The following is a 23,908-nucleotide window of genomic DNA, read 5'->3' as shown; positions in this document are numbered from 1 at the left end:
CTAGCGGCTCTGTGAGGTCGTACCTTGCCATATCAGAGCTTTGAGCTATAAATGCAAACATCATGCAGCGTGTTGACGGGGATCCTGTTTAACAGGATCTTCACCGTCTTTACTTAGCACTTGCGATGCAAAAATGTGCTCGCAAGTGCGAAACACAAACTGCAAGCAAGACTGATTAAGCATTGGGCATGGGACATAAAAGTGATCAGAATTTTTCCTTAAGGAAATCAAGAATGGATGTAGAAAATTTTTATGTATTTGTATGTAAATATTGACATTTCTGCCTGGATCAATGTAGCAGAAAGGCCAACACTGCCATCGCCGAAAGACATGCTGCATACCTAAAAATACATTACAAATAAATCCTTTAAACACTCCCATACAGTACAGCACTGATTGGAACTGATCTACACAGTTACTGAGACACTTTATCATATTAACATATAAACTTGTTATCATATTAAAGATAGGGCCCTATGCAGACAATCTATTTCAATTGTATTTGTGTCAAATTGTGTTTCTAAGAAAGGAAGATGGCTCTAATTTTGACATTTGGGCTGTAAACCCTTCGTTCTGTCAGTAAGTCGTGGGGCTAAAAGATTAGATAAGAGGGTCTGTCACTATACGTCAGTGTCACAGAAGACAGAACCATCTAAACTTATAGATTGTTTGGCTGCTGGCTTGGAAGTAATTGAAGCTAACCCAGATTTCAGCTGCTTTTTCCATCTTCATGCTTTTTGTACTGTACATTGGTTATGTCATTCAAACACAGGTCAGTACTTTTGGACAATTAGTGACTGCTCATTCAGAAATAAAAACGATTTTGTTGAGCTGCATTCAGTAAAAGTATTCTTGTTTAGAGTGAAGCAGAGTGTTGTGGCATTAATGATATTTCCTGACCACTGCCTCCGTTTCTGTTCCAGCTTTAATTCACCGTGACAGTCTGTCACGGTGTAATGTGACTCGTTGTGTTACACATGTGCTTTCCAAACAGCACCTCACACTCTCAGACCAAGACACAAATAAACACAAAACACCTGAAGCTCGGCTTTTTCACACAGCAGCCGAGAATTCTAATGAGAACCACAGAAAACGTTGATGGGACCGCTGGAGTTTGGGCTTCACAGAGCACATTCATAGACAAGTCTGCCTAAATGAACAGCATCAGATAAGCAGATGTGCAAGTTATGTTGTTTTTTTTTTCTAACGGAAAGTGCTGACAGAGAGCTCAGTGACAGGGTTGAAATGAGCACAGTGTGTATTATGTCCCCGGCGTACATTGTGTTGCACGTACCGTCGATCCTGGCCTGAATATTTATAGTCTATCTGTGTTCATTTGTGTATGTTTATGTGTGTGTGTGTGTGTGCGCGCATGAATCTGAAAGCCAGTGTGGATGTAAGAGCCCTGCAGGGGTGTGAGGCAAGAAGCAGCAAGAGGCAGAAAAAAATCCCCGCTGCCTTTGGATTAGTGTCAGCAAACAGGAAGCCAGGCACCGTGCTCCATGTGCCTGTGCACTCTCTTAAAGCCAGTCCCTGTGGCATTATTTAGCTTTTTTTTTTTCTCAAAGTGTCATATTTTTATGTCTAGGGTTTGGATCAAAACCCAGCTAAAGTTTTCTGATATTACCTTTAATGTCTTTTACAATCTTTCTTCACAGACTGTGTATAAAAGATAGATGTCGCCAATGTGAGTTCACGTCGCCACTTGGCGGATCTATGAGATTAGTTAGCTGCCTGAATCTTTGGCTGATGTAAAGTAGAAAGTAGAAATCAAATAATTGACATGTATTTTTGATGTTATGAACTGCAAAGCCAGTCACTTCTGATAATCAAAAGTAGGCATTTGACATTTTCACAGCTGAAAAGCATCAAACTTGGCTACTCACAGCCTACTTCAGGACTTCTACATGACCTTTTTTCTCAGCTCTTTGATAGTTAAAGGATAACCAACAAGAATTGCTGTGCATCAGTTTGTTGATGTGGATCATTTGATCAGAGTGGCTTTAAAACTGCCCTTTGCGGCGTTGTACAGTTCTGATTCTGATTTAATGTTAAAAAAAAAACAAGTGTAACTAGGAATTTTAAATCTTGGGACTTTGTGAGATGTCTGGAAATATCACCGCTCCATTTTTTCCCACTAAAAAGCAGTACATACACCGTTTGTGGGTCACATCTGGTCTGTTGGTCTTTGTGAAAACATACAAACGCGCCCGTGACATCAGATAACCTGTGAAATCCTTTGCAAAGGACAAAGTGGTGTCTGTTTCCACCTTATAAACAACTCTGTTTCCTGGACAGCTTCCTTTGAAAAAATGAAACAAGTGACCTGCCTGTGAAGCTCCTGCTGCCGCTTTGATGATAATAGTTGCTTGTGACACCTAGACCGGAATATTTAGATGAAAGTTATAACAAAAACACTTTGGTGTCATAGAGAATATTCTCAAGGGAGCCAGAGCTCAAGCTCAATCTGTCATAATCACACGTATATAGTTAAAAAGAAATTAAAAGGTGATGGTTGAGTTGACATTTTTGCACCTGTGGCAGATCCAGAGGAATTTTTTACCTTTTGTTCAACAATAATGTCAAAAAAAGAGCGAACTCTCTAATATTTAATCCCTACCTCTTGATTTTTGCTACATTAATATGACCAACTAGACCCATGATGCATGAGAACAGATTTATTCGCACAGATTTAACTGCCTGTGTAAAAAACCCCCCGAAAACAAGAGTTATGAATGCATTTGTAGCAGGAGGCTGCACGGTTGATGTGCAATCTAGGTAGCAAGTAATGAGAAGGTGTTACGTCTCATTTCCCAACTTGATTCAACAGTAATAGTTCTTGCTGCTGATGTCCTCACCTATTTGCCCTCTTGAGGAATTTATTCCACTCCAAGATAAAGATGATGTTGTTCTGCCCGTGTGAAAAACCTTGCTGCTTTGCACATGCTGGCAGGAAGTCTCAAGCTAAAATAAATGAAACGGCTTCTTGATTCACAGCTGTGCATTAGTTAGTTGTCGCTATCAAAATGTAAGGACACTAATAGAAGATAGCTTTCCCCCCCTAGACACTAGTATCTGTAGTCCTTCTCTGGCTGGTAGATCTCTGCAGTCACACCTTTGTCTCTCACGCTCATGTTTTTTTAAACGAATAGCACCCAGTGAGTCGTCTGTGACTGTAGGCGTCAAAACTGCAACCTCTCTCATCATGATAATAAGCGCTCTGGTTTAAGAATAACGAGGTCACGGGACACCGGTCTTGCACGTAAAGGATCATTGGACAGCAGTAGAGAATCTCACTGCGTCACTGCTTTCATACAGTCGGATATCGTGGTCATAGGTGTCATAATTTTTTTCAGTCAGCTTTATCAATCCAGAATCATTTATACTTGGTATTTTTATACTTGTCCTTTCTGTAAATACCTGAACGAAATACACCGATTGTCAGCCGTGAGTTATTGTCCCTGATTATACTGTAGTAAGAAGGTGCAACTGGTCAGCTAAAGCTTAAAAGGCAAAAGGAGAGTGTATTAATTGATTTCTTTTAAACAAACAACATATTTTTTGTTCCAAAACAGTAAAATGACTCTTCAAAAACAGGTGAACTAACTGTTGAGTCATTTGGATTATTAGCTCTATCAGTCCCTCCCCTACAGTTTTATTAATATCCTTTCGAGCTTCAGGGCTGTAAAATTGTCTCCCACATAATGCTGTACCTGAGGGCTCTGTTTCTGGCAGTCTCTACTGGGCGCTCTCTACAAACACCATAATGATTTTAAATCCATTCCCAACAGAAAAGCTGCTGCTGGGCTCTTGCATCGTGAATAGGGATGGCTTCTGGGTACGCAGGTGGATTGTCGGATGTGAGCAGGTTTGCGGTGGTGCTCTTGGCTTAGCCTTGAGCAACAGTGTCTCAATGTGGCACTAAAAATGGTCCTGCCTCCTATTGGCGAGCTCACAGCTGTGAGGCCAGTTACATGACAATATTCTCCCTAGATCTGTTTTAGTTTAGCAAATAAATAAATGGAATCTCTTGTTCTCATTTATAAAGTGTGGGTATTTTTTAACCATTATTTCCCACCACTGAGGTATTTAGTGTTTTCCAGGTATCTCCCCTTTAAAATTGGTGGTTTATGTGTAATTCACAAACTGCAGACTGTCTCCTGGGCTGATGATTGTATTACTGAGAACTGTGTAGAATCACCCAGTAAAAGAAAGGCAGTATTATAGGGAATGATGAGACGCAATCAGTTCAGTTTCAATAGCATTTTCAAACTTAAAAGCAAAGTTACACTCATGTTTGAATGATTTGAATGCATCTTTTATACTTAATGCTGAAATGTAAGTAAATCTGAATGTAAATGATTGAGCACAGACGTTTCTATGACTGATTTTTTTTTTATTGTACTTGTGATACTGTTACACTTTGGGTATAATATAGGTGAGTACTGATGTTTGTTATAAATGCATATATTATACAAATTAATGCAAATGTTTGCACAAACAACACCTAATAATAATAATAATAATAATAACCACTCTGCACCTGCTGAGAAGTTGCTTTTTTTCATAAATGATACGCTCCAAAGTTCCTTGCACAACAAATGGCTCATTCTAATATTGCACCAACCCATTAAGGGTGAAATTAAACTTAATTTGTTGCTATGATATGTGCTCATAAAATGTTATTTTTTTTTAAACTGTCTTCACACAGTATATCATAATAACGCTTATAAACCTCGGCAGATCACAGCATGGGTCGCCTTGCCTAGTGTGGCAGTGCCGTGGACATCTCTGCTGACATATTCAGTGTGTGTTTCGGTGTTGTAGTAAGTTAGTCATGGTTCTCTTCAGCTTTAGGTTGCTCTACTCGTGCACAAACACACACACAGCCGCTTTTATTTCAAGAATTGTGACACAGTGGCTTTTTAGCGCCAGAACGCAATACTGTAAATCGCAAACAGTGAATAATATTAATGACATCCACTGATCTCTTCTGAATTCCCCTCTCAGGACAGTCTGACACTCAGTATATTGAGTGCTCATGCTGACATTATTGAATCCTATATTTGCCCTCCTACCGTTACAGGTGCAGTGTACTGGAGCGCAAATATACCACAGGAGCCCCCCCCAACAAACAAAACCTGGAATGTAAACAAGCACAGGTTTAGCTCCAAAGTCCTAATAAGGGAATTAGATTAAAAACAGTCAGTATGTTTGTTGTAATTGCCTTGTGCCTGCTGCAGCTATGATTGCATACAGAATGCCTTCAACTCCTGGGAGACTTTGTGGAAATCCTCAAATTATTGAGGTGGAGAATTATACAACAGCTGCTCCGTTTAAAGAGGACACTTGTCTCTAATAGTGTGCATCTTAATAAGCACAAATAGCTGTGGCACAAAACAGTTCTGTGAAATGTTTCACCCTACAGGGGGTAGCCAAAATAACAAACACTTCATGAGGAAGGAATTTAAATTTGAGTTTAATCAACATTAAAAACAGCTACAGAGGAGCTTTTGGGTTTTTTTTAATGCGGCGTATGTCCGTCATCACGCCGCTGTAGGTTTCTGTCAGGCATGTGATCACAGTTTCTCTTTCGTAATTGGAGTTTACCTGTTTTTGGCATAAAACCTCCGTTATTTGTCTGATTTTAGACTAATTAAATACAATTTTTTTCCTGTTTTTGTTTTTTTACTAAACGTACAATTTTGACAACCAAGCTGCTGCTTTGCGTTTATAACCTGGTATGACACTGACATCAGCTCTACTTTGGAGCAGCTGTTGTTATACTTGAGCAGAAACCAAAGATGACTGTTGATTGATGAAAAAACAGGAGCTGTCGCTGCCCTATCCCTACTGGAAACCCCCCACACTAGTGATGCGCGAATGTTTACTGCTGTACATCAAATGGTCCACGGAAGAAACTGAAGCAACTTACACCAGATTCTGATATTAAAATAAAAATGTTATATTTCATTTTACTTGTTTTTTCTCAATAAGAGATGCTTTTCCTTTATTTCAGAATATCTAATACAGTGCACTATATTTAACTACATGGAGCTGAGTGTAATTGGCAACAACAAAAAAAAAAAACTAGCATTAGTGGCATAATGTAAAAAAAAGTTAGTAAAATACTACATTTTGGGTAATTATTCATTGCAATAAAAAGCATAAAATTAAATTAATGAGATGTAAGTGTTATTAATATTATTTATATATATGTATTATTGAAATTATTATTATTTTAGTGGTTGCGTAACACTCACACTACATGTATTTTTATCAATGAGTATGTCTACATTTTTATTTAAAAAATCAACATATCAGGTGTGGTCTTATTTAAGCTTTCCTGTATAAATTTCTGCATTTAAGAAAAATAATATAACACACACACACACACATATATACATATATATATATATATATATATATATATAAAAAACACCCATCTCGCCCCTGCGGGCGGTTTATCCTTCAAGCTCGGGTCCTCTACCAGAGGCCTGGGAGCTTGAGGGTCCTGCGCAGTATCTTAGCTGTTCCTAGGACTGCACTCTTCTGGACAGAGATCTCCGATGTTGTTCCCGGGATCTGCTGGAGCCACTCGCCTAGCTTGGGAGTCACCGCACCTAGTGCTCCGATTACCACGGGGACCACCGTCACCTTCACCCTCCACATCCTCTCGAGCTCTCCTCTGAGCCCTTGGTATTTCTCCAGCTTCTCGTGTTCCTTCTTCCTGATATTGCTGTCATTCGGAACCGCTACATCGATCACTACGGCCGTCTTCTTCTGTTTGTCTACCACCACTATGTCCGGTTGGTTAGCCACCACCATTTTGTCCGTCTGTATCTGGAAGTCCCACAGGATCTTAGCTCGGTCATTCTCCACCACCCTTGGGGGCATCTCCCATTTTGACCTCGGGACTTCCAGGTTATACTCGGCACAGATGTTCCTGTACACTATGCCGGCCACTTGGTTATGGCGTTCCATGCATGCCTTGCCTGCTAGCATCTTGCACCCTGCTGTTATGTGCTGGATTGTCTCTGGAGCATCTTTACACAGCCTGCACCTGGGGTCTTGCCTGGTGTGATAGACCCCAGCCTCTATGGATCTTGTACTCAGAGCTTGTTCTTGTGCTGCCATGATTAGTGCCTCTGTGCTGTCTTTCAGTCCAGCTTTGTCCAGCCACTGGTAGGATTTCTGGATGTCAGCCACCTCCTCTATCTGCCGGTGGTACATACCGTGCAGGGCCCTGTCCTTCCATGATGGTTCCTCGTCTCCCTCCTCTTTCTTGGGTTTCTGCTGCCTGAGGTATTCACTGAGCACTCGGTCAGTTGGGGCCATCTTCCCAATGTATTCTTGGATGTTCGTTGTCTCATCCTGGACTGTGGTGCTGACACTCACCAGTCCCCGGCCCCCTTCCTTCCGCTTAGCGTACAGCCTCACGGTGCTGGACTTGGGGTGAAACCCTCCATGCATGGTAAGGAGCTTTCTTGTCTTTATGTCAGTGGCTTCTATCTCCTCCTTTGGCCAGCCTATTACCCCAGCAGGGTACCTGATCACGGGCAGGGCGTAGGTGTTGATGGCCCGGATCTTGTTCTTACCGTTCAGCTGACTCCTCAGGACTTGCCTGACCCTCTGCAGGTACTTGGTGGTTGCAGCCTTTCTAGCGGCCTCTTCATGGTTCCCATTCGCCTGCGGGATCCCCAGGTACTTGTAACTGTCCTCTATGTCTGCAATGTTGCCTTCTGGTAGTTCAATCCCCTCAGTTCTGACTACCTTTCCTCTCTTCGTTACCATTCGACTACACTTCTCCAGTCCGAACGACATTCCAATGTCATTGCTGTATAGCCTGGTAGTGTGGATCAGTGAATCGATGTCTCGTTCACTCTTGGCATACAGCTTGATGTCATCCATGTACAGGAGGTGGCTGACAACTGCTCCGTTCCGTAGTCGGTATCCGTAGCCAGTCTTGTTAATGATCTCACTGAGGGGGTTCAGGCCTATGCAGAACAGCAGTGGGGACAGAGCATCTCCTTGGTAGATCCCGCACTTGATGGTGACTTGTGCTATGGGCTTGGAGTTGGCCTCTAGTGTTGTACGCCACATCCCCATTGAGTTCCTGATGAAGGCTCTTAGGGTCCTGTTGATCTTGTACAATTCTAAGCATTCCAGGATCCAGCTGTGGGGCATTGAGTCATAGGCCTTCTTGTAATCAATCCAGGCAGTGCACAGGTTGGTCAGTCTGGTCTTGCAGTCTCGGCTGACTGTTCTGTCTACCAGTAGCTGGTGTTTTGCACCTCTGGTATTCTTGCCAATCCCTTTCTGTGCCCCACTCATGTATTGACCTATGTGCCTGTTCATCTTAGCCGATATGATGCCTGACAGGAGCTTCCATGTAGTACTGAGGCAGGTTATTGGTCGGTAGTTGGATGGGACCGGTCCCTTCTTGGGGTCCTTGGGGATCAGGACCGTTCGACCTTCGGTTAGCCATTCCGGGTGTCTCTCGTTAACTAGCAGCTGGTTCATTTGTGCTGCCAGACGCTCGTGGAGTGCAGTCAGCTTCTTCAGCCAGTAGGCATGAACCATGTCGGGCCCTGGTGCTGTCCAACTCTTCATACTGGAGACCCTTTCTTGGATATCTGCCACTGTGATGGTTACTGGTCCCTGTTCAGGGAGGTCGCTATGGTCTGCCCTCAGATCCACTAGCCACTGAGCATTGCCGTTATGGGTTGCGTCCTTCTCCCATATGCTCTTCCAGTATTGCTCCGTCTCCAGCCTTGGTGGTGCTGTTCTCTTATTGTTCCCTTGCCACTGAGAGTACACCTTTGCTGGTTCTGTGGAGAACAGCTGGTTTATTCTCCTGCCTTCTATCTCTCTGGTGTACCTCCTCAAGCGGCTGGCCAAGGCTGTGAGTCTTTGCTTGGCAGTTTCCAAGGCCTCAGGTATGGACAGTTTGCTGTATTTCTTATGCACCTTCTTTGCCACACCTTTCTGCAACTCCGTTAGTTGGCTAACCTCCCTCCGTGCTGCTTTGATCTTGCTCTCTAGCCTCCTTCTCCATGGAGGGTACTGCCCCTTGTGGCTGTTCAACTTGTTGCCAAGCATCTCACTGATCACTGCTGCCGTATTGTAGATCAGTTTGTTAGTGTCTGTAATCGTGGTTGTAGGTATCGTCCGTAGTGCTGCATTAACATCATCTAGCAGACCTTCTGAGGGTACCTGCGCCGTGTCATGGAAGTAACTGATGAGGACCCTGCATATGTGGTGAGGTTTAAAGAGAAGTTTAAGGAAGACCTTGCTTCCCGCCAGGAACATACCAACTATGTATGGCTCCAGATCGCAACTGCACTGGACCCATGTTTTAAAGACCTACGCAGTGTGCCCAAGACTGACAGAGAAGCAGTGTGGACCACACTGGCAGGCATGCTGCATGAAGACTCTCCTAGAAGATCACACACTGCAGAAGAAGGTCCAGCCAAGAAGAGGCTGAGCCTGCTGCAGATGGACTCTGACTCTGAGTCAGAGGAGGAGGTACAGCAGGACAGAGCCATACAGCGCTACAGAGCAGAGCCCTGCACTGCCTTAGAGGACTGTCCCTTACAGTGGTGGGCAGCTCATGCAGGAGCCCACAGCCAGCTGGCCCGCCTTGCTCGCAGATACCTGGCCACTCCTGCCTCCACAGTGCCCTGTGAGAGGCTGTTCTCTGTAGCAGGGCACATTGTGAACAAGAAGAGGTCTGCTCTGCACTCAGAGAACGTGGACAAGTTGGTTTGTCTCAGCAACTGGCTGAAGGATGAGTAGACCAGAGGACCGTGTGTTTAGAGCTTGTTCTATGGTTGAATGTGATTTAAACAATACTTTTCACTGTTGTTCATATTTTTTTGCACTAATCTACCTTACCCAAAAGGATGATTGGAGATTTTTTCTATTTTGCCTGTTGAATTAGGCCTATGTTCTGTGAACTTGAAGATGTATATGGATAAAACAATGTGCTAGATTTAAACGGGTGGAAAACATTCAGTAAAAATCCCTCACAATTATTTGAAGCCCTGTTCTGCTTGTACTGCTTGTACTCACAATTAATAATAAATAAAACAAACAAGTGTGTTAAAAACCACTATCTGTCCCGATTTTTACACATATATACACATATACACATATATTTCGAGTTGCGATTAATCAATTTTTAGGCTGTGATTAATTCGCTTCCAGCACAACACCCAGCCTACGTCAGACCTGCGTTCACTCAGCGTGGTCTTAGCATTAAATAACACTAACAAGTGTGTAAAAATCCGCTATCTGTCCATATGTTTGCACACATTTTGGTCATATTTCGAGTTGCGATTAATCATGATTAATTAATTTTTAGGCTGTGATTAATCTGATTAAAAATTTTAATCATTTGACAGCCCTAATATATATATATATATATATATATATATATATATATATATATATATATATATATATATATATATATATATATATATACACACACACACACACAGACACAGACAAGAAGAGAAGAGAGAGTAATATAATAAAAGGAAATCAGTTTTATCTGTTGGATGAAGGCAGACCTTTTTGTTGAGACAACCAAGAATATCCATCCATCCATCAGGGGTCGGGTCGCGGGGGCATCAGTCTAAGCAGAGAAGCCCAAACCTCTCTCTCCTTACCCACCTCCTCCAGCTTGTCTGGGGTAACAGCAAGGCGTTCTCTGGCCAGCCGAGAGATATAATCTCTCCAGCGTGTCCTGGATCTTCCCCGGGGCCTCCTCCCGGCGAGACATTCCCATACCTCACCCAGGAGCAGTAACACTATCTACAGCTTTCACAAGTTGCATACTTTTAAAATGCTTTAGTTATTAGCCTAAAACTTGACATTTGGACATACACGCAGACGTGCACAAGTGTTATGATTGGCCACAGTTTTGCTGATGATGTTTGAGCGAGCCCTGCCTGTTTTGCTAGCAGCTGGCATTGACGAGGTAATGTTTATGTAACTGAAAGTCAGAGGCGAGTCATGCGCTTGTGTGGATGGGACTTATCTGTGCGTCTCCTTCTCCAGCAGGATGATGTTATCAAAAGTTGTACACCCAAACAACAATGGGTGTGTCTAGTGCTGTGACATTAGGGCTTCCCCGGTTTGATGGGACGGTGCAGCATTAAAAAAACAAAAAACAAAACAAAACTACTGGTTATTTCACTCAGTGTAAATAAACTGTATCAGTTCAATAAATCAGAACCCCCTGTCAATGGATGAATATGATACTGGCAGACAGAGTAAACTGTTTTAAGTGCTTAATCTACTGAAGGATAAATGAACGTAAGCATGTTAAGGGGTGTATAACAAATGGTTTATTTATGTAACTAAACCCCCATGTGGTCTTATACAAAGCTCAGACGTATCCCCTGCCAAAGTGCTTCAGAAGGAGCTGCTGCTTAATGACCCTGATGTTTATCTGTAGTGAGTGCATCTTGCCCAACTTTTGGGTGGGAAAGGAAAATATGCACAATATCAGCTTGGTGTTTGGGCAAATTGCTCCATCTTGAGGGTGCCGTTTCGTCAAGCATGATTATAGATTTCCTGTTTCTCTCTTTGTTGCAGCGCTGCCAGTTACAGGGAGAGGGAGTATCCCTGCACCCCGCCCGCATCTCTGGAAATCACAGAGAACAAGCAAAACGTTGTGACCGGTCATCTTGAGCACAAGCGGACACTGAAAAGCAACAACCGGATGACACTTGGCGTTTGGACAATTGGAGGAGAGAGCTGCTGTATGGTATCAGTAAACAAACCCTCGAAGGCTGAGACTGGAGTTAGCGTGTGAGTGAGTCGCGGCCCAAAATGATTGCCTTAATTACTACACATATAAAGATGTATGAAGTGAAGATAACTAAGAAGACTTGTTCAAAAAAACAGATGTTTTATTTACATGTGAAAAAAGTGTCTTGTAAGCAACAGATGTGAATATTTTAATATGATAGAGATAATGTTTGGTCGTAACGTCGACATGTTTTAGTTGGGTCGGCTTCGTAGGCGTCATAGGTTAAATGGTGAGTTTGCTCTGCTTCTGTGCGGCCAGCAGTATGACTTTTTTTAAAAAAAAAAAAAAGAAATCTCGTTTCATATTGTCAACCAAACAAGGCTGGCCTGAGTTGCTCGCTTATCTGCTGACAAAAAAAATTTAAATAACGATCTACGACACATTGTGTCATAACACATGGAAATCCTCGTTCGGAAAGTGTATAGGGTTGGGAGAGAAATATGAGACATATATTGACTGGCTCAATGCAACACACTGAAATACATCAGAAGATTATCCTCTTACATTAAGATCCACTTACACTAAAGCAAAGATGTCAGGCACATAAACACCCATCATAAATATCAGCCACACTCACTTTCTATCACAGCAGACGAAACTCGCCGGGCTCTCACTGCTCGAGAATCATTGACGTAAAGACGAAATACCTTACGTTTTCTTTCTCCGATGCAAATTTAGAGCTGACCAGCTGCTTTGTTGATATGTTTTCACTTTGAATTTACCTGTATGCAAAAGTAACATGGACGTGTGTTCTATATTTTTTTAAACCTAGCCTTGATAATTACATTAACCAAAGGTGAAACCCTGAATTTACTGTATGTTGTGGACTTCTGGAAAATGTTGTGACATAGATGCACACTGAATAGGAAAAAAAAATGTAAATACCAGACGTTTCTACTTGTGTGTCCTAAGATGTGTTTCGCAGATAGAGTAATTTGAGACTTTTCACTTTCTTTGACTGTTATGACCATCCACCATAATCCTCTGTGTTCAGTTTGTCCGTTTCACTTTCTTCATATTGTTGCGAATGCTGCTCCAACATTCTTCAATGTACTTCTTTATTTCATTTGTTCTTTTTTCTTCTTTTGTCTTTTTAACAAAACTCCCATTGAAAATCCACTTACCTATTTATTTGGCATATTGAGACATGAGGTTACTGATGTCATTTGTGCAACTTTGTGAGAGGGGCGCTGGCATTTGTTACCGCTCTTAGATCTGCAAAGTTGCCTGTGAATACAAGGATTAGAAATGTCCACTGACATGCCAGTAGTAGTAAATCATATCACATACATACATATATAAATATATTTTAATGAAGACATTGTTTTCCTTTAAAAAGCACCCTTTACATACTCTATTTGCTTTAATGGCACACGAAAGCTTGTGTCCTTCATCTTATCTTCCAAGTTCTCATGTGTGCTCTTTTTCTGAAAATTCATATCTGTAATTACCTCAATATAGTGACCCTTACGAAAGATGTTTACTGAATGTTCCAAATATTTCCTTGGTGTCAAATTCTTTTCTTCTTCTTTTTTTTAAAATCACCCTATAGCCACAATATTTTAAAAACAGATGTCAGTGGTTTATTTGGGGTACTCTTTATAGAAAAGATGTGTTTTTTTCGTCAGTTTACTTTATCATTGTGAGGAGGGATACCAGCAGTTTAACCAAGAACACCAGTGCACAGTAGCAGAGGTTAGGGACTGTCACTTTAAAAAGTTGCATAACAACAAATGTGTGAAAGAAAGGAGGGGAAAAAGGTGATCCAAAAGGAGCAATCACACATCCAATTGTAGCTAAGGATGCACACACACACATATGTGATGCAGCATGTGACAGCAAACTGGTTTCATTTATCTACCTTTTATGATGAGATTGTAATTTGAAGACTGTGCGTTGGAGTTATTGCAATATAGTAAGAATGAAAATTAATAGTCACTTGTAGCACATTTGTTAACGTCTGATAAAATCTGTGCTAGCATCATGCGAAACCATTGATCACTGTAGGCTAACGATGTGAAAGTCACACCCTTGGGCGTTGTGTCTGCGCTGAGCAGGGGGTTTTGCGTCATGGCTAAAACGTTGGCTGGACAAGGTGTTTATTTGCAGTTTATGCATCAGAAACTGTTAAACTGTATTTTTGGGGCATAGCTTTAAGAAGCATTTGCAAGCAGTGACGCTACAATAAATATTTGAAATATTCGTGAAGTCCAGTTGTTCTTGATTGTGTCGTTGCTGGGATTCATGGTCTGTATCTTTGACCGGCTTTTTGCATGCTGCATCACATATACGTCCAATGTTATTGTGTGCCGATTGTTACTGCCGACTCATATTGACAGAAACATGATTTTCTGTGACGTAAATTGGTTATTTTTTGCTGGATAAATGTTCAGCAGTAGTGTCATGAAGGGCGGAAATTCTTTAAAACAATATTCTTCTTGACTTTTGCACAGCAGAGGAATAAATGACAAAAATCATATCAGCACCTCGTATCATCTATCAGCTAAAGTTGTTGTTTTAAACACTGCTGTTAGCCCAGATTTTATAGTCGGCGCATTGTTTCATTTAGCTACAATTTGCATGTTTCTTTAAAAATCACGTTAACGTAAAACTGAAAAAAAAATGTTGACAAATATAGAAATTATTAAGGGAAATTAAATGAATGAAATTAAAATGTTTATGAAACAATATAACAAACGATTTGGCTATTTAGCACACAGGCACAAAGCTTTGGAGCTATCACATTTTTCTTTGATAATTAAAACAACAATTCATTATACGCAGAGTTTAAGCTGAAATCGGCTCCTAGGTACTTATCAACTGTACAGACAGTCTGTCTTTCCCCAGCTAGAAGGATGAAAAACTTATTACCCAAAAATGTTGAGGTATTTCTTTCACAGGTAGATTAAATCAAAATTGTGACTGATGTCCAAAAATATATTTTCAGAAGTAATTTCATTACACTGGATCTTGTCAGATTATGTGCCCGAAGCACAAGATGTTCCAAACCCGGAGAGGCCCAGGGAGCGTCAGGAGAGGCCAGCACAAGCATTTGAAGCTGAACATTAGCTCACGGGGTGTTCAGATATCTGAGACGCAGCTATCCCAGATACTATCGCACCAACTGCCAGTGATGACCGGAAGCTGTATGACACTGATATATTTATGAGGGACAAATTAATTAGCTACAGCTTGGTGTTACCACAAAAGCCAAAGAGTAATATTCCCACAGGTTAGTAGACAGAAAAAGAACATGATCAGCCTGCCAATTGATCCCGCAGGCCACTGCATTCAATCAAGCAGAGCAAATAAGCACCAAAGGAGGCTGGAGGAAATCTGGACACTCTGTAACCCATTTCCTCAATCTATGAATTAAAATAATTTATTTGGTTAGACTTGACAATTGTGTCAAGCTGCACTGATGCACAGCACTGAGTTATATATGCTCTAAACTAAATACTCAGAAGAAAAACAAGAAAAATGTCACATACAAAGACAGAAGATTACCAAGGTGGAATTTCAGCCTTTGAAGCAGAAAATCATGGACGTGTACACTAAACAGAAAAGTCCTCAGATTATCCAGCCTCATCATCCAGGTCCTGTCGTGAGCAAACAGCTGCATCACTTCTTTAAACTTTGCACTGCTAGGCATTCCTAAGGACGCTAAAGTGACCTGCGGTAATAACTGCAGTGATAATTTGTTGTGATTCAGCGCGGCAAATGAGCAGATTTTACAAAGCTGCTGGGGAGGTTACCAACAGTTTGTGTGGGGACATTAGATAACACACAGGACGAGGTGAGAGGAGAACATTTTAATTACGATCGCCTCGGAGCTAGAAAACTCACCAGGGCTACATGTAAAACATTTCTGAATGCCAGAGAGAGTAGCTCACACAACTGCTGACCAGAGTCGCTCAGATCAGTTTTGAACTCAACACATCAAACAAAAGAACTAGACTCAAACAAAAGAAAACTCTTGCTGGGACTGAGTTTTAGATTAATAAGACCTCTTACGTAAGCACCCACATTGTGAGAAAGTGCTTTTCTGTCGAAGCTCACGTATTTCTGAGGCCTAAACACCTGCGAGACTCTTCCGTCTCTGTGCAACCGAGCAAGATTAAGTTTTAAGATGAATGCCTCCTTTAGTCAATAACAAAGGATTTACTCACTGAAAGAAATCACCGATTGGTTTCTAAAGCCAAGACAAACAAGACGGTTCAGATTTAGCAGAGAAAAAAGTTTCTTATGGTTTTTCAGCGTTGATGTGATTGATCCAAAACCATCGAAATTACATCCTCATGTTCAGCCAACCTTTGAATTTAGTCCAGGTTTCAGTTTCTTCGTACATTTGGGCTCCACAATGACAGAGCATTTCACAGAGCATCACAGTTATTAAAAACCAACCCGAAAACCAAGACCCTGCTCAGTGAAACAAAAATGTCAGTTTTGCCTTTAAGACTGAATTTACTCTTCATACACTGAATTAGATTCAAATTTAAAACCCTCTTTTTGTCTCCAGATATCTTGAAAGGACAAACCGACTGAGCCTTCACATTGCACCCGGAAAGCACTGCAGATGCTTCCATGCGGCTCGGTTTGGATATTACGTCCCGCCGACACATACTGTACATAAATAAAAGCGTTGCATTATTATGAGGATAAAAGCCCGAGTGTTTATTGTAATATCCACAGCATTAGATAACGGCAGAAACTCGTTTTATGTCTTAATCTCCTTATAAACAAGGTGCCCTGTGAGGAGCGCTGCAGAACTGTTGAGCGGTGACGCAGTTTGCTTTTGCTGTGAAGTGTTTTCGTGCTGCAAATTCAGTGAACGCAGTGTTTACCTGTCCGCATCCATATATTTAGAAACCGGTCTGAGATATGAGACAAATAAAACAAAAAAAAACTTGCATAATTTGTTTGTGTCTGTTGGAAATACGGCTAATGTAAGCACAAAGGTCAGATTACTGGGTTTACAGCGAGGATGACCACATGACCACGAGTATTACATATTAATTGGAAGCACTTTTAGTAGTTAATACAGAAGTAACTATAACTGGTCATACATGTAACTCTACCACAAACCAGTGATATCCTTGCTGGGTTTCTCAAGACAGAGATTACAGGGCTCAACCATCTTTCATCAAAGTACGAGACATATGACTTTTTTTTTATTAATGGACTTATCTCTTCGGTTGTTGATGGAAAACAGGTTCTAGCTTATCCAAATTCAGGCCATGATGCTTTTATCATATCCCAAAATGTCTGACTGAGAAGTTCTTCTGGATTCTGAGGGAAATTGCACCAGTTAACAAATTGGCGGTAATGAAATGGCAGGACGAATGACTAAATGGAAAAGCCCTAATGGAAAACAAGACAATTTTTTTGGAACATTGTGTAATTTCCCCCCTCGCTCTGTGATAAATGCTCTGTGTGTCATGTCTCAGTAAAACGCATTCGAACGCGTGAAATTAGACAAAACACAAGCAAACAAACTAAACGTTTCCACCAATTCCGCAACACGTTTGCAACATTTAGACAAAACCAAAAATGGGAAAATTGCCGTCATCGACAGGTCCGGCAGTAAATGTGCTGCAAATGCAGAAAACGCACTCTGATGCAAAGCGCCCGCTTCTTTATTCGGCCGTTGTCTATATTCCCAGCACGTTCTGTCCAGTTGCACGTGCGCACTGAATGTGGTGAAGATGATTGCTTCGTTTAATTGTGTTTCGTCTATTTGCATGTTTTGGTTAATTACGGAGAGTTAGCTTCTCTGGGCCTGCCGTAATCCTCGCATCCAAAGTATGATTTAAAAGCCCGCAGACGGTCATAAAGATGAAACGTGCTGTTTTTCGGGACGCGCCGAGCACAGAAAGATAATTAGTATGTGTCCTTTTACCTACAGTATGCAGACCAATTACTGTAGCCAATAATTTTGTCATGAACAGACTGCATGTGGGGCACTGCACAATTCCCCCCCAAAGCAAACCTTCACATTTACAGGCCAAGAAACAGTGAGCATGTGTGAGTATCACTTTCAAGAAAACGGGCATTCTTTATGCACAACATTTCTAATTTAGCACTTTGCAATTAGGTCAGAAACTCTTAACCCGTGAAACCGACGTGACAGTTGTTTCTGATCATTACTCCAGGAGAGAATTTGACAGGACAGAGACGGGGTTCAAAACCAGGATAATCAGGCGTCTATGCAAGCTGGTGCAGATTGGTCAGCTACAAGTAACGGCGGTCACAATCCAGCATATCTACTATTAGTCTCGATGATTCTCACGATTGCCTCACTCGCAGTGGAAACGCCGTCTACGTGCAGCCACGAGAGGTGTTTCTACATGCTTGCTGCTCTGCTGCTGCAGTGTGATGATGACAACGATGGCGATTCTGTTTTTTGTTTAGGGGGTTGAGTTTACAAAGGAGGGATAATCATCATTGATCAGTGCAGAGAAACTGGCAGTAGTTATTCATGAATATGTAAAATATTTCTACAGTTCAGGTGTTGAGAAATATCCATGTGAGTTTTGGCCAGCCTTGCTTTTATTCTGCATGATGCTTTGTTTTGAGAAATATGCATCCTAATCCAAGGTATGTTTGTATTCCTTTCCTGAGGGTGCGCCTCTCTTTCTCCTTCACTCTCTCTCTCTCTCTCTCTGTATCTTTGGAGCTTGTCACTTTCTGACCTTAATTGTCCTGTTTTGTTTTCTTCTTTGTTTTATTTATGATATTTTTTTTTTTTATTCGTTTTTTTGGGGGTAAGCCTTCCAACTTCTGGATTTTCTACATTCATAACATTTTGTAGACAGCAATATGAGATGTGATTGAAATGGAATATGTGCAATGTTGATTAAAGAAAAATATAATATATTCAATAAAAATCCAGAAAACAGAAGTATGCTGCTCATCATTTTACTGCCATAGACAAACCTCATCTGAAGGCGGGTCTACAGTAATCTTAGAAATCCTGCGTGTTTGCTTGCAGGCTGACACGTTTTCTTGCCTCTATAAATACTCAGTATGAATAGCTACTCTAGTCTAATCTTTAATCTTCATTACTTACAATTTAAACAAGGCGTATTTCAGTCTTCTATCCTATACATTTTGGTGCACCCATAGAGCAGATGTACAAGCCTGTAACTGATGGCATGGATGGTGATGGACTTGATCTTCCTCAAAAGTACTTTAACCAGGACAGTGTGAAGAGAATCAGATTGGGGCCTTGTGAGTGTTTGCCCTTTCTCACACAGCAGGAGATGGTCTGTGAGTGCAAGTAATACTTTTTCTTTCTTTTTCTTTTGATTCAGCTTGGATGCAGGAGGCAGCACCTAATGCCCAGACAATTACCCGCTCTATGGGCTCAATCAGACATTATAGGACTTTGTACCAGGGAGCTGGCAGGTTAAGGACCATTTAATGTCCGTTCCAACTGACTCAGACATTTGCGTCCTCGCAAGCAGCTGAGTGAATTTGAGGACTGCGGTGGATGTGCGATACAGCTATAGTTTTCTTATGCTGTGTGATTATCGAGAGAAATATGCCTCAAAAGCAAATGCGTACGATATAATCCAGAAGTGCTAAGATTTGCACAAAACTGGGCCATCTGGGCGTCAGCGCACAGGTGACAGAACACCATAATTGTGCATCACTGTCGATCCTCTGGAGGGAGTATGTGCTAACTAATCTCTGTATATTTTGGAAAAAGAAGTGCAATATTATAACAATATTACCATTCTCTGATAATAGCAGGCTAATGTTAATGTTAAGCCTAATGACGAATGGGTGTAATAACAGTTTATTTAACCTATATATTAACCTTCAGGCTACAGTTTAATGCTTTTAATTATTAAATCTGTATTTCCTAGTAGAGGGGTGTTGAGCTGTTCTATCTATTATATGATGAAATGCCTGCTTTTAAAGCCCAGGTGTTCCACTTTTACACGTGGACATGAACGCAGCTCACATTTGTGGATCTGGAAGCTGGCAGCATGAAATTTGTCTTAAAACTCCACGTGGGCATGCAATGGGATCTGTGTGTATCAGGTAATCGGTACACATGCATTTAAGACTTTGTACACGAGCAACAGGGATGGTGCGGGTACTTTTTCGAGCTTTGTGGATGTCATTGTCTCTCCATATGTGATTCTAAGTGAGCCAGATGGACTGAAGTGAAGTGGGCTCATTTTTTTGTGGTTAAGTAGCATTTCTTCAGCACCGCAGCAAAAAGCAGCGAGATTACAACACTGCAAGACATGAATATTAAACACTTAGAAACAGAAACCATTTACGTCAAACTTTAAACTATCCTGTCATTATGGGGGTTTTTTTGTTGTTGTTTTTTTAACTACACATTGTCATGCAATCACCTACTTTGGCTAATCTGCTAACATCAGCACATCTCCCTCCCTGCCTGTTTTCTCACAGTGTTTTGTTTGCTGTTGGCTGAACTGCTGGGACATGTGTGCACACATCACTTGTGCGGCTCAGTCAGAATCAGCTCTGTCAGCAGGGGCCGCGTATCACAGTGACAGAACATTTTCACCCACAGTGGCCGTTTACGGTGGTTGCTTTTGAAACTGGATGCTCGAGCCATTCGTGTTCAACGCTGCTTAAATATTTAAAATGGCTCCGTTGTGGTGCAATTACTAGACTCTTGGACAAACACCAGTTCATCCATCAAGCTGCTGATGGACGTGCTGCGGGCGGGTACGTGCTCGGCCTCCTCGCAGTGGTCGCACTGGGATGGAAACTATTTGTTTCCAGTGCCTGTCGGGGGAAAATTTAACAAATGCTTGACATTATTTTGAATTTTTTTAATGCCCTACAAAGGTTTGAGGAGCTAAGAGAGTTTGTCATTTGTTGTGGATGACAGCGACCCTGAAAGGTGGATGTATGACTGTGGGTTCAGCTCAAAGAGAGGAAAATTAGACCAGTGTCGAGGATATATATATAGTAGCTCACCCTTTACAGCTGTTCCCGAAAAAACGAGACAAGGTCTACAGGAGGGTGCACACACACACACACACACACACACACACAATGCAACTAACAAACATCCAGACCAACTCGTTCAGATGGCTGCCTCCTTGCTGTGAGTGAACCTGAAGAAGCGGTGATGCAGAATGTTTTATCTGCTGTGTTTGCTCACTTTTTCTTTCTTGAACTATGAGTATGAACAAAGAGCTCGCAAAGGAAGCTCACTGCTGCACAGTTATACAGTTGGTTCCATTCATTTTATTTGCGTAGCGCTCATAGCACAATAGAAGTTATCTCGAGGTGTAAGGTAAAGACAGAAAACAATCAATCCACTTTGTGCAAGTACTTGGCAACAGTCGGGAGAAAAGGGGAAAAAAACCTCCCTTGAACTGGGAGAAAACCTCCAGCAGAACGAGGCTCAGTGAGGGGCAGCCATCTGCCACAGCCGGCTGAGGGATGAGGGGGGAAAGAGATGAGAGAAAAGAAGAGCAAAGAGAGCCCACAAACAGGACAAAGCACAAACTGTGGGGGAGAGAAGACTGAAAGTTACGACATACAATAGCAGCATATAAATGCACGGGAGGTGAAAGCCATGAGAGCGGAGGAGAAATACTCTGTGCATCATGGGAGATACCCCTACCTCCACCTGCCCGAGCAGGATAAATAAAGGGATGGTTCAGGGTCACCAGCTTCAGTGGTAACTTTAAGCTCGATCAGAAAATCAATGCTTAAAGCTTCATTTTGAAGTCAATGAGGGTGTCTATCACCAGAGTCAAAACTGGGAGCTGGATCCACATGAAAAAGGCTCCCATTCTACTTTCTAAAACTTTGGCAACAACAAGTTAGCTTTTGGATAATGTGGTGCTGTGAGGTCTTTAAGGTATGACTAAGTTTATTAAGAGTAACAAACTGGACTTTGAATTCAGTCCTGATAGATCCTGATAGTCACATTTATATAAAAGGTGTATCCAAAAGAATTACCCGATTTAAAAAGGCAATTTTTAAAGCAATGTGCAAAGGAGCTTGTAGTAAATTCTAAAATACATTGCATGTCCATATATATATATATATATATATATATATATATATATATATATATATATATATATATATACACATCAGTATATTTGTGTTACACAGCAGAAGCCTCCTGAACGCAACTTGCAGAGTCAGAGTGGTGGCACAGCACTGTTTGGGCTTCATGCTCGACACGTCTCTCTTCCAGGAGACCCCATCTCTCAGAGCTGTAAGACGACACCTGACAGGGAACAATATATCAGCACATGGCAGAAGGTTGCTCTCATATGATCATGCCAGCGAATTTGGCGTTCACAATTTCCCCTCAGCACAGAAACCCAATACCACCTGCCTGCCTCATGCTTGTGGCCCCTGAAACCCAATCACCCAAATGGTACCTGCTTGCTCCTTTACAAACGCCGCTGCCGTCACCATAGCTGAGGATGGAAAAGTTGTCAGCAACAATTGTTCTTGCTGCTATGGACAAACTGTTCTTTTACATCCAGAAAATGGCAGTCGGCCTTCTGCCAGACAAATACAGCGTGACTCAGGCCAGTGACCTCCCCAGGGGAACATTTACCAGCTTCTGCACTTAGATCCAGTGGCATTGACCTTGCACTTACTCCCCTGGCATAGTCCTTTCACTCTCAATTTATTAAATTTGGCATTCAATGACAATGTTCAATGTTGTCAGGGATAAATGTTGCATTTTAAAGCATTTCTGTATTTAGTTGTGCGTGACAGAGGTACATTTTTTGAGGCAAATAGTCTAAGAACAAGAAATAGATACAGAAAGATCTAGACAGATGTATGTGTCCGTGAGCCTATAGATCAATATAAAAAGTCCACAAATGCAGACATCCTGACTAACTACGGTGTAACCAATTTTCAGGGAGATTGGGAGGAAAAACAGAGGTGGAAGACAGGCGAGCGGTGCAACCCCACTCAACCAACACACATCAAACCATCAGCGATTTCCATTGGATTTATCTCACAGCCCAACAGCTGCTTTGAAGTCGAGACGCTTAAGCAGCTTGTTAGGTTTCACGTCATTCGGCATACAAAGTGAGAGGAAAACACAGTTCAGGTTGTCAGGAGCAGCGTGGTTAATCTGCTTTACGTGTAAACTCAATCCAAACGTGTTTCACAGCTCAAGGCGCTAAAATAAAGGGGACACTGTCTGGTTTCTCTTTATCCAGCATTTTAAAAATGTAAAAGTGAATGAAAGTCAAAGGTCAAAGGCCCAGTGCTGCTCTGGGATCTGTGCTCAGTAGGACTGTCCTCTCACAGCATGTTAGAGTATCCTCTCTGCTGTCTCCAAGCCTGAGGAGAGTCTATTTCTATGTGGAGACAACAACAAAAAAATGTTTTCTCTACTCATGTGGTGGAAGAGGTCAAAACAGGTGACTGAGACTGTATTTTTCACTGGAGGCCAGGCGGATCTCCTGAGTGGGCCTGACCCGGTCGCACAGCCGGGTCGACACTAAGCGCCTCGTCGCTTCACCGTGTTTGTTAGCTCAATTCATTCCGCTTCAGGTTGCACAGGCTCCGCCGTAGTTTGCGCCCAAAATGATCGTGCCTGAAAAGCGAGAAGAAACGAGGCAGTGATGTCGCTGACATCTGAATTAGTCACGTGACCGGTCTCGCTCCGCTCGTCTGCAGGAGATCAATTGAAGTGTATTCCCCAAACTCTGGGGATGCTGGGAGCAGAGAAGTGGGTAGCAACTCCGGGGGAGAGAGAGGAAGAGAGGGGAGGATGGTTGCAGTGTTGAAAAGCACTCGGGTGAAATGTGTGTGTGTGAGAGAAGAGAAATTTCTGTTTGTTGTCATGGTAACAGGCAGTGTGGTCTGTAGCGAAAACATATCCCTAGCATAGAGGCTTGATCAGGATCCAGCGGCTCCTCGCTAAACAGCTCCCCTCCTCCATTTTGAACGTGGGAACGCTGATCGTGTTGCAAATGCTTAATGATCCGTGATGCTCTGAATCATATGAAATGCACAGATCAGCCGAGCCGAAGGGAAACGGGGACAGTTTCATATGTGAAACTCAGCTGTAGTACTATCAGGGTCGATGCAGGCTTCATA

General features: G+C 42.0%; 2 protein-coding genes across 3 annotated transcripts in view; both read left to right on the top strand.

Annotated features, from left to right (window-relative positions):
• The window catches only part of kcna4 (potassium voltage-gated channel, shaker-related subfamily, member 4), a 62,114-nt gene extending 43,389 nt beyond the window's left edge, over nt 1-18,725 (top strand). For both annotated transcript variants that reach the window (XM_084946299.1, XM_084946390.1), the window contains exon 3: nt 11,608-18,725. The gene's annotated coding sequence lies outside the window, so the exon portion shown is untranslated. The remainder of the gene's footprint in view (nt 1-11,607) is intronic.
• The window catches only part of LOC146394066 (transmembrane protein 138-like), a 136,846-nt gene that overhangs the window by 39,216 nt on the left and 73,722 nt on the right, over nt 1-23,908 (top strand). The window lies entirely within an intron of this gene.

Source organism: Perissodus microlepis, chromosome 1, assembly GCF_051167445.1.
Source record: "Perissodus microlepis isolate ML-2025 ecotype Zambia chromosome 1, ASM5116744v1, whole genome shotgun sequence".
Classification (NCBI taxonomy): Eukaryota; Metazoa; Chordata; class Actinopteri; order Cichliformes; family Cichlidae; genus Perissodus; species Perissodus microlepis.
The sequence above is the reverse complement of the archived record's forward strand: the minus strand, read 5'-3'. Positions and strand labels throughout refer to the sequence as shown.